Source organism: Elephantulus edwardii, unplaced genomic scaffold (assembly GCF_000299155.1).
Source record: "Elephantulus edwardii isolate Elephantulus edwardi_28Jun2011 unplaced genomic scaffold, EleEdw1.0 scaffold00465, whole genome shotgun sequence".
NCBI lineage: Eukaryota > Metazoa > Chordata > Mammalia > Macroscelidea > Macroscelididae > Elephantulus > Elephantulus edwardii.
The window spans coordinates 768,199-773,681 of NW_006400215.1; positions in this window are offsets into that span (position 1 = coordinate 768,199).

Genomic DNA, 5,483 nt, shown 5'->3' on the forward strand with positions numbered 1-5,483 from the left:
CTTTCTTTCTTTCTTTCTTTCCCTCTTAAGCTTGATCTTGACATTTCCCTAAATCAAATATTTCTTGGTTTTTTTAAATGAAAAGTTTTTAAAATTTGAAAAATATAATAGCTTCCTGTTAACAAGGAGCTTTCACTTTTTTTTCAGCATTCGGCATGTGTAACACTTTAATTTTTAGAAATTAATTTTAATGAAAGTTTACAGAGACTTAGGGTTTCTAGTCATTCATTGTTGCACTTTTCTCCCTACCCACCCTCTCCCCCAAATCACTCTTCTCCTTGAAAAGAAAGAAAAACTCTTTCATTGTCATGCAATCCCTCTCCCCCAAGTCCACTCCACTATGCAGCCTTCACTCTGGACTTCTGTAATGACAATAATATCCATTCATATATCCCTTTTAAACAGTTTTTCTCCCTCATCCGTTTTCAATGCAATATACATCATTCCTTCCCTCCTTTTCTGTCTTCCCTCAATCCTGATGTCAGTCCCGTTTTACAACAGTGGCCCTATGCAATATTTGTCCTTTTGTGACTAAGATATTTCACTTAGCATAATGTCCTCCAGGGTCATCCAGAAGCTCTGGTACATTCACACAATGGAATACTATGCAAGTTTTCACTTCTTAAACACCTAAGCCAGGTTCAAAGTATCCTTTGAGGATAACCAGGATTAGTGTCAATTTCTCAGGAAGAGAAATCCTGTGTGGCAAAGGATTCTAGTGCAAAGTTAAATGACAGTGTCTTTGTTGTTAGGTGCTGTGGTGTTGACTACCACACACAGTGACCCTATGAACAACAGATCTCTATCTTACCCTGTCCTTATCCTGTCATGCACTATCCTCTGTCTCTGTCATTCTCAAGCCCATGGTGGTAGTCACTGGATCAATCCATCTTGTTGAGGGTTTTCCTCTCTTTCTCTGATCGTCCATTTCCCTCGGTATCTTTGCTTCTACCAAATACCTCTTATTATTTTTAATTGCATACACTAACACTTTCAGCAGGAGACCACTGCAGTTCTTTTTGTTTTATTTTCTAGATTTCTCCCTCTTTCTAGGAATCAGATAGCTTGTGTAGGAAAAAACCCCCGATTTCTGCCAAGTATAAATACATCTTGGAAAAATGCCTTTAATTTTTCTCCCACGTATCTTTGAAACTTATGTTGAAATCCCTTCTCATGCTACAGATGATTTTAGAGTCTTAAGTTTGTTATCTGGATTCGCTTATTCCTTGACCTCTTGTTCCTGCTTTCTCTGTTCTGTCTGGATAGTTAGGAAAATAATTCATACTTAATATTTCCATGAAGTGTTTAATGTCTTTAATGTCTATACAGTAAAATTAAACTAATTATAACCAGTGTTGAAACCAAATGGAAACCAGCTAATAGTTTCTTTTTAAAAAATCTTTTTCCACTTTTTTATTATTAATTTTAATGAAAGTTTACAGAGACTTTGGATTTCCATTCATTCATTGTTGCACTTTTCTCCTTGCCCATGCCCTCCCTCCAAATTTGCTCTTCTTTTTGAAAAGTAAAAGAAAAATTCTTTCATTGTTATACAACCCCAAGTCCACTCCACTGTGCAGCCTTCATTCTGGACTCCTGTCATGACAATAATACCCAATCATATATCTCTTTTAAACAGTTCTCTCCCTCATCTGTTTCAATGCAGTATACATAATTTATTCCATCTTTCTCAGTCTCCCCCAATCCTGATGTCTGTACTGTTTTACAACAGTGACATTATGCAATATTTGTCCTTTTGTGACCGAGATATTTCACCCAGCATAATGTTCTGCAGGGTCACCCATTTTGTATAATATTTCATAAGTTCCTTGTTTATCAGTGTTGAATAGTATTCCATTGTGTGAATATACCACAGCTTCTCTATTCATTTGTTTGTAGATGGGACTTAAGTTGTTTCCAACACTTTGCTATTGTGAACAAAGCTGTGATAAACATGGGTGTGTATATATCTGCTTGGGTAGTGGTTATGGGTTTTTTGGGGGTATATTCCCAGTAGTAGAATTGCTGGGATAAATGGTATCTCTATTTGCAACTTTTTGAGAAAGCGCCATACTGCCTTCCACAGTGGTTGCACCATTTTACACTTCCACCAGCAGTGAATATGGGTTCCAGTTTCTCCACAACCTCACCAGTATTTGTTGTTTGAACTAATAGTTTCTTAATCTCAGCAGCGAACGTAAATTGTATTCATGATGTTTGAAAAAGACCTGCTTATGATCATCATTTAGGAAGTTCTGGTGGCTTAGTGGTAAGGTGCCATGTTGCCAACCCAGAGGCTCACAGTTCGAGTCTGCCAACTTCTCTATGGGAGAAACATGGGCAGTCTCTTCCTATAGAACTTAGTGCCTCTGAAAACCAAGTAGTAGTTAAGCTATGAGTCAATTCCAACTGGATGTTACATAGTCATTGTTTAATGGGATAATTTGTAACGTATGTGGCCTTAAGTGTCCATGCTTAGAAGTTTATGCTAATATAGCTCAAAACCAGGAAGTGACTTCCAGTTTTGGAAGTTAGCCTCAATGTTAGGGTGAAAGTTAAGCTGACAGCTTTCTAAGGAAAGGGCTGTGACTGTCTTTTATAGGAGTTGTTGGGCAGGCCTCTGTGGGAGGCGCCAAACAAGGCTCTGACACTATCGATAATTATCAGAGAAAATCAAGATTCTCTTAATGATAATCAAACAGAATTTCTTTTTTCCCCCTCATGTATCTAGTTGTTTTTTTTCTTTTCTCCAAGATATATTTGTCCTTCTTTTTTTTTATTTCCATTCATTCTTTTCTGCACTTCTCTTCCCACCCATCACTGCCCCCCCCCCCAGTTCACTCCTCTCAAAAGTAAAAGAAACACTCTTTCCCTGGTACACAATCCCCCTGCACCCCTCCCACTGCTCCAAGTACATTCCACTATGCAACCTTAATTGTGAACTCCTGTGATAACCATAAGACCCTATCATACATCGCTTTTAAATTACAGCAGTCATCAGATGGGCATTTATTTCTGCAGGAAAATAGATGCTTAATGCTCCTTTTGATCCTGATGATTCTCCCCACTTGTGAAGTTAGAAGAAGTTACAAAACAGCCATCTATCTCCACTTCATTTTTACAGCCTTCAATAAGATGGATCGATCCAGAACCCTCTAAAACAGAGGGTTCAAACATAGTAGTATTTGTGTGGCTGGCGCAGGACCAAGTGGTGTTTTATTCTGCTGAACATTTGAGTTCAACTCTTGAGTATCAACTATCTCAATGGCATCTACCACCCGCTGTGGCTGCATGGTCATTCAGTACTTTGGTCATTGCTTTGTCCCTTTTAGGACCCAGTAGCATTCCAGGAATAGTTTGCAAAAGGTGTGCAATTTTACATTGCAAATAGCTTGCCCTTACTCTAAAACTCAAGGGTCTTCATTGTGCCTATCTTTCTGGAGCTTCCCATAAACATTACAATGTTTCTTTTCCTAACAATGATGTCATTAATACTGGAGGTTTTGCTGGGTCAAATGTTCCAAATCAAACAATATTCTTCTGTTGTTCAGAAAGGCATTATGTGTGGAAAAGTGGAGGGTCAGTGAAGGAGGGAAAGACCTCAATGAAATGGATTGACACAGTGGACTATAACAAGGGGCTCTAGTGATGATGATGGCACAGGATAGGGCAGGATTCAGATCTGATGTTCACAGGGTCTCCATGAATCGTACTCAACTTGACAGCACCTAACAACAGCATGGTCCAAGAGATAGCACAGCCTTGCACCCCAGCCTAGATCTGCCATAATGTCTTTTCTGGCCTCTATAAAAACCTGGTATATAGTTTATGGATCATAACAGTATTTTTGTCTCCAGTGCTGGAAGAGGCCTACAAGATAGTGGACTTGTTTCTTGTTCGTAGGAAGTATAGGATGTAATTTTACTTTTGTCTTTTACTTTGGCAGGAATGCATGGCCCATCATGTCTTAGTTTTCTTTCTTTCTTTTTCTTTAAATACAGTGGGCCCCTGAGTCTATGAAGGTTTTATATTTTACCCTCTGGAATGTGTGTGTTCAAGGCCAATAATAAGGCCTTTGGTGTATTGGCTACTTTCTGCTTATGTGGTTAAAGTGAACCAATGTGATGATTTATATATTGTCCAATTGGTCCAAGTTTCTGCATTATATAATGACAGTGGCCAGAACAGTCAAGAGTATCAAAGTATATTGCTGTTCATTACAAGTGAATGAAAGCTGTCCCTGTGCTTTTCTGTTTGTCATTAGGTACTTCCAAGCAGATTCAGACTCCTAGTGACCCTGTGTATAACAGAAGGAAACACAGCCCAGTCTTACTCCAACCTCACAGTCTCTGAGATGCTGGGGTCCATTTTTGCAGCCACTGCGAGTCTTCCTCTCTTTCTGTACCCTCTACAAAGTGTCATATCCATTTTCAGGAACGGGCCCCTACTGATAATATCCCCAAAATAGCAGTGCTATGTACCATCAAGTCATCTGTGAGAGGAGTCATCCTCTGTGAGTTTTGTCATCCTTTCCTCCAATGAGCATTTTGGATATACTTCTTATTCCGAAGGGCTGCCCCCAGGTTGATAAACTCTCACTTAACCTTCTGTTCCATCCATTCTTAAGTACCAACAACATCTAGTCCGATGCATGCTCTCCAGTCCTGCTAGTACATCTGGACTAGGTTCTGGATATCCAGATTGTGGATAAATTATTCATCTGAAGTCCTGTTAGAGAGATGGGAAGATCTAACAGGGAGGGGTCCCCTACTGGCAAAACAGTTTTCTATTTGAAGTATACTTTTTGTACAATATATTTTTTTCCCTATTATTAAATTTTATTAATTTTAATGAACATTTACAGGGATTTTGGGTCTTCACTCCTTCACTGCTGCACCATTTTCTCTACCCTTCTCCCCAGTTTGTTCTTCTTCCCCCACCATCCGAATGTCTGTTTTAATTGTCCAATTGCCACAGTGCTTGTCAAAGTCAGTTCTGATTAATCTCCTTTGTCAGTGTGTCCTTTACCATTCCCTATCACTCCTCCCTGAGAGAGACTTCACCCTGATTCATAAGGAAAAGGGGATGGCGTATTCTCTTAGCTACTTCCTGCTGAAAAGGGACGCTGTGGGTTTCAGGGTGAAGATCTTCTCTCACTTCTCTAAAGGGCCCCTTTGGCAGTAGGAAACACATAGACTATTATGGAGATTGATTTTGGAATTTAGATGCATTGTTTTAATTGTGCTTAGCCATACATGTTCATATCCTTGAAGATGTTTCATGGGGGGTTTGCAACCTAGAAGACACAAATTTAACTAACAAGTTATAAGTACATGAGTCAAAAATTATGGAAAAGTAAAAGAAAAGATTCTTTCATTGTTTTACAAACCCTCCCCCAAGATCCCCTCCACCATGGAGCCATCGCTCTAGACTCCTATGATGACAGAAATACCTAGTCACATATCTCTTTTAAACCGTTTTCT